A 13,305-nucleotide genomic window follows, 5' to 3' on the forward strand; every position below is an offset into this window, starting at 1 on the left:
TGCAGGGGGAAAAGCTGCACATAGCATTGGTGACTATGGTGATTTCTCCCGTGTTACCTTGACCAGCCATTCCTGATGTGATGCTACAACCTGACACTGTTCCATTACACAGTGTTCTTGCAACATTTCCACATAGCTTAGACTTGGGGGTTTTGGGTTTTTTTTGTTTTGTTTTGGTTGGTTGGTTTCGTTGGGTTTTTTTCCTGTAAGGGTGACTAAACCATGGAGAAATCCTATGTAACACATCCATTAGGCTCTCAGAGTATGACCATGGTGTCCTGTCCCTTCCCAGCTCACCAGTGCTCACACCATCAGTTGACACCAAGGAGCTTTCCCAGCACAGCTATGGTATAGGAGGTAGCAGGGAAAGGGCCACATCTGCTCTCCCACCCCATGAGTTGCAGCATCCCTGCCTCTATTAATAGGAAATAATGATTGCAACTCATCCCTGCTTCTTTTAGTGAATTTGTCCTTGTCGTAGTCCCTGTAGTATCAATACCAATTTTTAAAAAACATGCATAAACCTAAGACACAGCCAGACCCCTAATTCTCATTGAATTGTTTCCCAGCATTAATTTTAAAATATGATGCTCTTTTCTGTTAAAGCAAATATATCTGTTTTAGGTTCTTTCTTCAGTAAAATGCCTTAAAATGAGTTATTGTAAATAAAAAAAAATGGAAGGTTAAGAAAAAAAAAGTTTAAATAAACCCACACATGTTTTTCTGACCTTCCTGTATTGAAGTCAGCTTCCAAAAATAGCAAAGCAGGCGTCTGGTATTCCTTTATACCTCTGTGTGTCAAGGGAGGCTGTTAAAACTAATGGAGTAGTAGCAACATAAAGGAGGGACCATGAATTTGATTGGTTTTATTGCTTCACCCCGTGCTACTGAGAGGTGCCAATCTGTTTGCAGAAGAGGTTGCAAGACATTTCCAGGTGCCTAAAGACCTCAGCCAATGTAATACTGAATATGGGGCAAACCTAATGAGTCTCCTAAATGATTAATTACATATCCTCTTTCCCACACTGGAGACAAATTAAATATTTTAATACAGCAGTCAAAACTAGGCCAGATATTTTGATGTGACATGATGAAACCCGACTTTTCTGCTCCACAGGTGTTTGGATGGGGATTTGAGCAACCTGGTCTAGTGGAAGGTGTCCCTGTCCTCTGTAGGAAGGGTGGAACTAGATTATTTTTAAGGTCCCTCTGAACCCAGGCCATTCTATGATTCTAAGATACTGAGATGCCCAGAAGAAAAGCTCATATCTGCACAGAACAATGGTGCTGGGTAACAACAATATGAAACTTTGTTGCTCTTGGAGATCTCTTATCGCCTGGTTATAAGGAACTCCTTAAAAGCAGATTTAGACAGAAACTAGCATAACCTTCTCCAAACAATTAACATTTATAAAAACATAAAATTAGTTTTTTGTTAAAACCCATTGTATTAATTACTTAATTCTTTACAGAGAGTCAGATTCTATGTATGCTTTTTGCTGAAACTGATAAAAAAATAGGTGGCAATCTAAAAAAGCACAATAAATCTATGTGTATCCTTGATTTATACTCAGTCATTGCTATGACTGAGTATATTATTAATGTAATATATAGGTGAGAGAGGGAATGTAGCTTAGCAATGGGTGTACCTGCACCAGTTACTAAAACGTTTTTCAGTAAATCTAGTAGGATGATAATATTGGTAGCTGTGAAAAGAGCAGGTATAGTTATGAACTGCTGCATGAAGAAGTAAATCAGTTTTAACCATGCTCTTAGAATTGCAGAAAATTAATGTATTTATATCTTACACATATAGCATATAGTTTATATTTATATGCTATATATACAGTATATTTATGTATGTGTTATATATGTGTTGTATATATGATATAACTCTAAAATAGCAAAACAAAAGTAATTTCCATAGGTCTAATGTTTAGCTGGTTGGAGGAATGCAATAGCAACTCCGTCACGTTCCAGGAGAGGGCAGTCAGATATGTCCACAGGGTTTACAAGCCAATTGTAAACCCAGAGCATACGTCTGGTCACCTAACAAATGTGAACATTTATTTCAGCTTTCACGGCCTTACTGATTGCAGTTCAGACTAAAACATGGCCCTGAACTGCCCAAACCATCAGTATGGGATCAAAAATACTCTCCCTAATGTTACAGCCAAAGTTTTCACTGACCTCCTGAACAATGCTTCTTCAAGCAGCTGATATTAAAGCGTTGTATAAAGCCAAATTTAGATACTGTGGAGCAGGTGGTCCATGGACATTTCTCTTTAGCATGGCTTCTTCAGGAAGAAGGACTGTGTTGCACTTTCCCCGCAGCTCAAGCATTCCCACAGCAAGTGGGTAATAGCCCAAAGAGTAGCTAAATCACTGGGAATCATCTGAAAGGTGCTATTAGTCTCTTTTGTTATGCTAATGGAAGGTGCAAGTCAACACAAACATTAATTGCAAACCTGTTCAGTCAAAGTGCTTTGCGTCAAGCAGGCAGGGTAATACAGCTCAGAGTCTTTGTGTTTTATATTAATTAACTCAAGAAGAAAGGCAATTGAAATGAAATGTTTTCACTTGTGTTTTCCAGTGTTAATCAGCAGCTCGTTATGTTTAATCACACCGGTGTTGCTGTTCTTTTCCAGCAGGTGATAGAGGGACTGAGCAGCAGTGTATGGTGGTGTATGACATGGGTGGGGTGAGTGCAGCAAGGAGAGGATGAGTGGGGAAAGAAACCCCCTGCCCGCATGGAGAAAGCTGAGCCCTGTAACCAGACACACATGTACCATCACTGGCACCCACCAGACGAGCAGACCCAGCTGTTGTCCTGCCATTTCAGCAGCCTGTGCTGCAGCATTTTTGAGTGAATGTGCTGTATGAGGTCACATGGGGCCGTGCTACCACCAGGCAGGTTGGTCCCAGCCCTCCCTCTCCCCTCTCATCCTCACAAGGCATTGGTGTCTCTACGGGTGACACTGCACTCTCAGAGATGCTCAAATCCTCATGCACGGTTGCAAAATGATGCCTCGCCCTCTAAGGGCCAGTCAAGGCAATAGGATCTGGTTTGGCGGGGTACCCTTTCCAGCTCCCTGCAGGCCTGCAGTGCGCAGCTTGCTTCAGGGTATGAGCACCTCTGGTCCCCTCAGAAGCAGACACAGTGCCTGAATCATGCAACGGTGCCAAGTCTGTGAAGGCAATGACAGTGACGGGGCTCTCACAAGGCTCTACCCCAGTCCTAGGGGCCTCTCCCTCTGTGCACCATGCAGGGGACCTCCATGACTGTCCAGCTGTTAGTCCAGCATCCCCAGGGTGACCAGAGCCAGCATCCACTTATCTACAAAAATGTGACACTTTGAACTCTTAAGGAAGTTTTTATAGCTTGTCACTGCCTTCAGTTCATTATTTCCCTGCATCTTCATTTCTCCCCAGTATGAGGTGGTTGACTGGGAGAATGACATCTCTGTTAATTCCTGTAGCTTTTGGGTACCAGATCCAAATGGCCTTTTCTATCTCATGTTCTGTTGACTTACTTCTCTGCCCTCTAAGCCCCCCATGTCCAATACTGATGTGTCTGTCTCCTTTACGTGTTCGTCATTGCTGACTTAATGACCTGTGTCACCTCACCATGGAGCTGTGATAGTGCCCGTGCTTTGAGAGTCATTTTGGAAATATCAAGTATCTATATGAGTCTCCAGATTTCAAAGTTTGATAGTTTCTCTCATTCTTCTGTGTTTTATATCCTGCAACATTTAGTACTGACAAAATCAATGATGCTACTCAAAATAACTATTTCTAGGGCTATAGATATGAGCTTGAAGCAGTATTTTGCTGTATTAAATTATACAGTAAGAGGTATGTAGGTAGTGGATAACAAGGTGTGGATGAATCACCCAAAATAATGAAATCCTTCTTTGGAAGATCCAAAAAACAAATTAAACCCAGATGCAATCTAGGAAGAGAGGAGATAAAAAGCCACGTTTTGACTATGGAGTCATAAAATCTCATCCAATAGTTTGAGCTTGCAGAGGCACCCCACATCTGAAATTTTATAGAACCATAGAATGGCTAGAGTTGGAAGAGACCTTAAAAATCATCTAGTTCCAACCCCTCTGCCATGGGCAAGGACACTTTTCACTAAGCCAGATTGCTCAGGGCCCCATCCAACCGGACAATGTATGTGTGTATCTGAATCACTGGTAAGAAGAGATAGCAGTGTCAACTATTGCCAGATTCTAGATTAAACAGCTCAACACAATGCAAATGATCAGCAGGATAAACCCTAGAGCCAGAACACCAAACGTGCAATTCTGCTTTTGGGTATTAAAAATGCTCAGGGGAATGTACTGGGTCTCTAACCAGGCTGTCAGAATTACCCACTATTGGGTATTGGCCCAGTACCCTGAGAGCTGGTGGCAAATCTCCCACTGAGCTCAGCTCTTCCTTGTCCAGATGCTGGGTGCCTGCCCAGGCCCTGGACAGGCAGGAGAAGAGCCTGTGCAAACAGGCTGGGCAGAGCCTGGAAGTGGTCCCTGCCACGATGGCACGTGTTCCTGCAGAGAGCTGCTGAGTAACACTGCAGCACAACACGGCCCCTCAAACAGAGAAACCAGGCTCAGCAGCCCCAGCTTTTGCATGCCACAAAAACTACGGGAAAAGCAAAACCTAAATTCTTTCCTGCTCGCAGCCTAAAACCATAAATCAGTGTCTGAGAGCCCTTGGGATCCTATGGTTCAGACCACCTCAGTTCTTCCTGGAGTTAATGCCAGTGCATCTCCATCCTGCTGCAGGCTGACTTGCTTTGTGATGGATTCAGTACACATTACATGAGCATGGGTTACACCAGGCAGATCTTCCAGAAAGGTTACCACTTTCGGTTCCCTTTTTTTTCCCCATTTGAATTGGTTAGAAAAAACACAGCTCGTCCAATATTTGGTAAGCATATAAACCTAACTGCAAATTTGTTCCTCACATTTTTGGACAACCTCTGCAACCTTTTCATAAAGAAAAAAGCAAGACCATCATTGCTTTGAAAAGCATGAGGTAAATGATCACCAGAAATAGTTGTCAGGGATGACAGTGCTCAAGAACTGAAAACTCAATACATGCACTGGAGCACCAGCCACAGGCAGAACCCCCTCGTTTGGATGCCTGTGATGTATTTCAGGTCTCTTGGCTGTACTGTTGGATGCCACGTAACACTGGGGGTCAAGTTCATTCCTGGCATAAGTTCAGTGAAATCAAATCATCTGCCTTTGGGTTACTGGTGCTGCACCGGGGACTAATTTGGCCCTTGGTGTTTCATTTCGATCGTATTCAGTTTGAATTAGCATTGATCATTTCACACAGCAGGCAGGCTTTACAAACAGGAGTTTTCTCTTCACCTCCTGCTGCGTCTGTCCCCATGTGTCTTCTTCCATCTTTGAAAAATTATTCTCTTTAGTCCTATTGTATCTGAGGGCAGTATTCATCAATGGAGAGAGAAATGTGGATTAGCCTCACATCTGCTCGCCTCCCCGCTATGGAGCGGGGTGAAGCTGAGGAGTTTTGCCAAGGGAAACAGTACCAGAGAGCACTGTTGGTGTAGATGGAAGTAAAAAGTCTGCCCTGAGGACAGCTTGTCAAATGAAGCCTCCTGTGCCATTAATTACAGTTCCAAGGTGCAGATGAAATATGTATGTGATAGAAGAGGTTTGCTTTTTAATGTATTATTTGAGCAATTTTTTAAAGAGACAGCATCAAGCTGAGCCTTCAGCACATACACAGAGGGTTTTCTTTTCTTGTTGCTCATAGACTCTTGTAATTTCATTCCTACAACACAGAGAGTAGTTCTGGTTACACCTCCGAAGACTGACTTCTTCCTGGGAAACCTACAGGAAGGCCTCTAACACTGACAGACAGTCTGTGGCCACATCGGCTCTCACATCAATATCCAGAATTGTGAGAGTAATCCCAAAGTAATTTTATTTTTTAGAGAATTACAACTAATTAAATGGAACTGCATACAAAATAAAAAAGCATAATGTGAACTATAATTAGGCTCTATTTAGTATTTTTGTGTTTCATATTAAAAGTGCAACAAGGCCTTTAATGAAAACATACCATGACTGTACTGATTGTAGAAATATCCCGAGATCTTGGCCAGAGCAGGAGCTCCAGAAACAGGAGCAGTGTGAACAAGTTTTATAAGCTAGCTCCCACCCCAGGCAGGTTATAAGAGGGAACTTTGCTGTCTACAGAGGGAAACCGAGGCAGGGAGAAATCTAATCTTTGACTAGTGTTGGAGAGGTGATCCCTGGCAGAGCCAGGAACTAAACTTAGCCTGCTGAGTCCTGGCGGCAGCAGCCCTTTCCCTGGGACAGGCTGCATTCCTCCCGTGAATAGTGCAGAGCAATAAATAGCAGCAAGCAGGGAAAATGGAAAGGAGGACAGGGAGAGCTCAGGGGTCTCCTCTGAGATTGGTGATGACCTGGCAAAGGAGTGAAATTGCCAGGGAGGAGGATTCACAGCTGGGAAAGCTGTGCCTCCCTCCTCTGAGCTGTGCAGGAGGGGGACAGTGGAGGCAGGAAGGTCGGGGAGGAAGGTGAAGATGATAAAGGTGGCTTTGAGAAACAAAGAGATGTGTTTCCAGCTTCCTCCTGAAAGGGCTGAGCCCTACAGAGCTTGAGGTCAAGCACAGCCCCGTGGGTGCAGGGTGTCTGTGGGCAGTGGGCCCTGGGCAGGCTGGCTGTGGGATGGGAACAGACCCCGAGCCCCTGCAGGGCTAATGAACACTGCCTTGCTTCTTCCTGTTTTTTTATAGCTGCAATGACTCCCTTTTTACACCCAGGCTCTCTCTAGCATCCCCAGCACACTACAGCAGTCCCCCATGGCCCCTCCAGCGGCCCCCACTGTAGTACTGCCTGACACTCCATCCTCCCATTTTGGATCCCCACCTTCCTCTTGTGTCCGTGTAACCCTGCCTGTGCCACTGGTAGGGATAAAGGTGGCACATGAAGAGCAGCTCTGGGGCTCTGCTTGTGTTGCATGGCCACCCTGGCCACACACACTGACTATGGGCCACACTGCCACCTGCCTCTTCTCAGGCACCCTTAACTACTCCAATTTCTTCCATTTAGGGAGTCCCACAGGCTTTCTGGAAGCTGTAGGAACTTTGATGCCCTGTGAACCTCATTTTTACTTGGAAGTAGGCTGTGGAGTGAGGTTTTATTACCAAAGGGACTATGCAAATCTTGTTTTTTGAGGAAACAGCAATGAAAAGGAATATTTAAATGGCAAGAAAGCACTGGGACAAACTCTGCCTCTAGATGAGTGGATGGGAGTCTCGGTTATTTCAGTGCTGAGCACCGTGTGCCTTTCCAGGGGCTTAACTTTCATCTGGCAAAGGTGTGGCTGGCCTGGCTGTGCCACAGGAGGAGTGGGGAAAGGAGCCATGACCTTTTAAAAATGAGCAGCCAGATTTCTGAATGCATGTGTGCTGAAAGGAAAAGCTCACTTTGCTTTCTCTCCCTCCCCTTCTCCCACTGAAAAACTCAGCTCAAAGGAAAGAACTTCTCTGCAAATGGAAATACGATTGCCACATTGCTCTTTGCAAGAGAAACAACTTGACATTTGACCATACATGGAATTTCCTTGGATGTGGGCTCTGCTGCAAGACAATTTTCTGTTAGGTTTTTGCTGCTTTCTAAATTAAAGGAAAAGAATATCAACAGTGGTTTAATTTTCAGCTCTGAAGCCTTTGACTTCTCTGGTCTATTCCATGCAAGTTTAACACCTTGTTATTAACAAGACTTTGTAGCTGTTAAGTACAATATTGCAATAAATTGTAACTAACTCTACACTCATACTGTACTTCAAGAAGGCCAGGATCCCTGATTAGGGCACATTGGCTGCTGCAGTGATGGCCTGGGGATGGCCCTTCAGCACATCTGGGTCTGCTCTGCACAACATAATGATGATTTTATGTGCCAGCCCTGTTGATTAGCTGTAAACCACGTTTGCAGAGACAAGCGTTCACCTGCTACTTCTAATTCCTGTTATTTCTGTGGATTAATAAAGTGATTGATGAGGAATGGATCTGGGATAAAGCAGAAATATTGGCTTGGGTTTGCGCTGAAGGGGGAGTAAAGGCACAGTGTGGGCAAGGCATCGCTGAGAACAGCAAGAGGCAGCCCTGGGGAATGTCGAGAGGCAGAAACAACCCTGGCTCCACCCCGAGATGAGAGTTCTTAGGTTTGTTTAACTGCACGTGAAAATGCTGGAGTTGGCCTCACTGCTCCACTCCAGTGAGGGTACAGCACCTGTGTGCAGGAAAGGCAGAGGGGGAAATTCAGTCCCCACATTCTCCCTGGATGAGACTTGGTGAGGAAGAAGGAAAAAGCAGCTCCATGCATCAAATGAGGAAATTGCAAGGAAGCTTTTCCCTACAATTTTAAAGCATAAAATGTTTGATCTGGACTCCCTGAATGCCTCCAGCTTTCTGAGCAGGCTGGAATGTTTGCTCATATATTGAAAGAAGCCCTTGCTGCTGGATTGTTGAGTATCTCAAGAATGGTTGTAAGATATTTCAGTCACAGAAGTGATTGCAGCTTACCAGAGAGCAGCCAGGTGGACACCAGGCAAATCACAAAGCTGCCATAGCTCATAGTGGTGATGCAGCAGCTGCAGCCAGGCTGGCAAGTGTCCAAAGGGCACTCCTGGACCAGCTGCAGCACTTTAGTACACTGAGGCAGAGGTTTTGGGTAAGTGAAAGGATGTCACATACTTAAAGCCTCATTTCCAGCAGTCCTGCAGCAACTGTACCTGTCCAAACCCCAAGACATCAGTGCCAGATCAGCCCATCCCACAAAAATATTTTTCCATACATTCAGACTTTTAATAAAAAAGAAGACTAGAAGTTCTTACACCTTTCATGAGCATTGAATGGAAACAGATTTTTTTTCCTCTTTTCTTGTTTTATAACAATAAAAAAATTAGACTTTCATGTTTTCAGGCAGCACTCCAAACTGACTGATTTAGTGAGTTCTTTCCTTTGCCCCTTGCCTCCTGTGGAGCAGGGGCCAGGCTCCCCTGCCACCCTGCCACAGATTCACAGGGTGACCCCAGGCAAGTCACTTAACCCCCTCCCAGGATTTTGACATCTCCGTGCTGGCAGGGGGATTCTGATTCCCTTCAGGAGCCTGAGTGCCTGTCTCCCTGCCCTGCCTGGCTCAGCTCTGAGGCAGTCCCTGCTCTGCATCTTAGCCCAGGCTTCCCACCCCCAAACCCAAGAGTCTGACCGTGCCAGGGCAGTCTCGAATTTCTTCATGAGACAGCTGGAGATGCCTGTAATGAAAAACATCAATATCAGAAAACCTAAACCAAATCCAATCCTGTTTTCAATGAAAACTGTTTGAAAAAACTACTTATGTGCTATTTGAGTACTCACAAGCAAGCCTTCCTTTTGCCCCAGCAACATGCCTCACCCACAACGAGACTTAGAGGTTACTTAAGTGGTAATAATCTGCTTAATTCACTGTTCCCAAGGAGTCTTGTCCTCTTTTCAGAAATTGCCAACAAGGTCACCACTTCCGTTAATTGTGACTGTGTTTATTATAAGAGGAGGTGGCTCCAAGTGACTAAGGATGGAAACTCCTCCCAGATCATTCCTGCTGTCAAACACCAGTGATGAATGTTGCAGAAAGGCAAATGAAAGTGGGCTGTAAAGTGCACCATGTTACAAACTTCATAGACACCCTAATGAAAGATTTTCCCTGCTGTTCGCCTCTGATTCCATTATCAATTTCTTAATCAATTCTGTCTCCTAGCAGTGCAGACCTTCACTCAGTGTTCTGAGGGCAGTGGTTGCTTTGGTAGAGAAAAATAGCTGGACAGATTATCACCTGGACAATTATCAGATCAGATCTCTCTGGTGCTCTGTTTCTGTTGCTGGTCGTTCCCAAAAGCATAGTTTGCTCTTGTTCCAAGTTTGGGATGAAAGCCTGATCTCTTGGTTACCTGTTGTGGCTAACCTTGGCCAGTGGCAATTTTAGCATCTCATTTTCAGCTTGGTGAAAGCATCTTTTTATGCTTGACATAGTGCTGAGCAGGGAGAAAGTCTTGGAGATGAGAACAATGAGATGTCATTTGTCTGAAGGTAGGACTGTGCTTGGCTGTTGAAAATATTCTGCCTTGGTTTTGTGCTGTCTGGGGCTGCTTCTAGTAAAAGTAAGTGCAGGTATGGTCTCTCTCTGACCTGCAGTGGACAGAGGATGCTTTCACTCCCTCAAAACAAATTTCAGAGTTCCCAGGATGAGCCAATAATTCAGTGTGGCTGACACCTCACCTTCCTTTATCACCAAACTGATATCCTTGATCACAGACAGCTGCAATTAGTCCCCAGAGCACTGATAGTACATGACGAACACTGTGGCTTTCGCCTTCCTAAAGGATGACACTCTGCCTCTGTAATTGCTCTTGAGACTTTCCAGCTCTGAAGCCTTTGTCAGCTAACCTTGGATATACAAGCTGTCTAGGAAAGTTATTGATTCCTCTTGTCTCCACCTCCTCCCTGCCCAGTTAGACTGATTTATAGGAATTTTGGTAGGAACCACAAAAATCCTGGCGGAGTTCATTAATCTGTGAATCTTTTAAAGACTTCCCTCCTTGCAGAGACCATCTGTTTGCCTGAGTGCTATTTTTTCAGCTGCCAAATCAGGTTTGCAAGACTCTCACCTTCTCCTCAAACCCACCACATGATACTGTAATATTTACATTCAGGGCTTGACACTTTTTCCTACCAGATCTGTGCAGAGCAAATGCAGATTTGCTCATCTGTGCAAGACTCAAACCCAGTAAAATAAACAGCAATAATGCCCTTAAAACCAAAAGCAGCAAGATCAGACTGAATCATATAATTTCTCTTGGCTTTTTATATTCACTGGTGTTTCAGTAACACCTGAAACCTCTGCAGAGGGAACTGCCAATAACTGTAGTCACAGCATGAAAATCTACTATGTATTGGTGGGAAAAGAGCTTTGACCTATACCCCCTGTGCTGGGTGACTCGTGCAGAGCTGGCCAGCAAAGAACCACCCATGGTTGTCAGCAGATGCCAAAAGCTGGGCTCATGCTGTCATGCTCACCTTTTCTTCATCCTTGTGCAAATGCATCTCACTTGAGTGCCATGGCACGCTCACTTTGGCTCAGTGTGTCAGAAGACACTGTCAACAACAACTGTGGCAGCTCAGAAACCAATTTTGTCTTTCAAATGTAGTTTTTTTGTTTCTTCACATCATTGCAGTGGCCTTTCATAGCTCCCCCCCAGAGAATGCAATCTTTTATAAATTAGATGGGATGAAAATGCCACTGAGATTCAGACTATCAATTAATTTATTCTTTAAGATAAATCATCTTCTGAATCTTTGATCTTATAATTTTATTTACTGTATATTTGCACTTTTGCATGAAATGTTCTCTCTGTGAGCCAGCAACTATCACTGGTAAGGTTCATATTTCTTGGAGATAGCTTCTTCCCCATTTTCTTCCCTATTTCTTCCCCATTTTCTTTTTGAATGTGCAAAATTATTTTCCCTGCTGCTGGATTGGTGTCACCTGACATAGTTAATCTTCTAATCTTCTCTCTGGGCTGACATCAGAGGAGATGATGGAGACATTTCCTTTCTTGAATATAAAGCTCAGATTCAATTCTTACTAGTGAAAACCTTGCTAATAACATTAAAAAAAATAGAGATAAATGCAAAATGATGACATACCTAGTTATTTTGTGGGGCTGCTATTACTTTTGTATTTGTTGCTTCCTAGATGGCTGTTCTAGCTGTCAGCTGTGTCTTGCCTATTTTTACTCACTCTTCCTCCTCTGGATGAGCCCACAGGAGATCTTGTCAGAACATCAGCTCCTCTTGAAGTTGCATTATTACACTCCCCATCCATCAAGTTGAAATGTAAAGAGAATGTGTCAGAAAACACTAATGAAATAAAATTCCAATTATTGGGACTTCCAGGCTCTGCTTCTCACTGAGCCTGGCTGCTTTTCCTTCTGCTGATTGCTGTACAGAGGTTCAGGCCCATCTGACCAGCAGCTCATTTCTCTGCTGCAGGTGCTCGTGGCACAGCATCCCACCGGCCCTGGATTTGGCCCGCTGATCCCACGGGTACATCTGGGACCTCACCATGGCCCCATCAGCAACTCAGGAGATGTGGGGCTGACAGTGGGACTGGTGGTGGCCAGCCAGCATGCTCCCCTCTTGCTTCTCTGCACTTTAACTGGGTGCAATTCAAAAGCTGTGGTTAATTTTACCCCTTACACTAGAAGAAAGGTGCATTCTATCCCCACAACTACAGGGCTTTTCAAGGGGAAAAAACATGTCTTAGCTAACAAATTCCTAACATTTTGGGCTCTTCAGCACTCTGAGAGAAGGTCATCCACATCCTGATGCCAAGCTGCTTATATCAGCCTGCAGTTTCTCTTCTAGCCCTGTCCTTCCCCTCCCCCTCCCCAGGCTGTGAATCCTCCATACCCAACAGTCAGAAATCTCTTCACACGGCAGGAGAAAACCCAAGGGAATTTGCATAAATTAGAAGGGAGAAGCACATTTCAGCCATTCTCTCTTTAAACTGCGTGGAAATCACACTGATGGGAGATATAAATGCCTGCCGAAGCGGGCAGTAAGGCGCTTGCTTCAATCTCATGGAAAATTGCAGATTTAATAATCAGATCTGACTTGGTTAGCTAAAGAAATAATTCTCATTTCTCATGATTTCCCTCTGTCAGGAGAGAGAAAGGCAGAGGGAAGCAGAGCAACTCGCCCATGCCCCTACAGTGGTGCTGGGCTTAGGAAAGCCCTCCCACCAGTAATGTCAGCAGGCAGCCAGAGTCTGGCAGGGCCTGAGATCCCACAGTGGGAAGCACAGCTCCCTGCATTTCCTATGAGGTTTGGATGAGGCTGGCTGCATCCGTGGCTGAGCAAGAGGCAAGTCAGCAACAGCAAAAGCCCTGGTCCAGCTGGGAGCTTTCAGGTGGATCAGGCTCTTCTCACAGTCAGATGGCTGAGTCGGTCAGGTGGTGGGGAAAAATTATGACCTCCCCGTGGCATTTAAAATCTTAAAGCCCAGATTTTCCAGGATATTTAGGTACTTAGATCCAGCACAGATCAGATGGGATGTGTAGATGAGAAATAAAGTTCCATGACATGTCTTACTTGTGTAGGTGACAGTATTTGGGCACTAAGGTGACTGTGTACTTGGGCCTTGGTAGGTGCCCCGCACCCAGGTTTCCCCAAATACGCCCTCTTTCCCTAGGCATATC

The sequence above is a fragment of the Coloeus monedula genome, assembly GCF_965178545.1.
Source record: "Coloeus monedula genome assembly, chromosome: 6".
In the NCBI taxonomy this organism is placed as follows: Eukaryota; Metazoa; Chordata; class Aves; order Passeriformes; family Corvidae; genus Coloeus; species Coloeus monedula.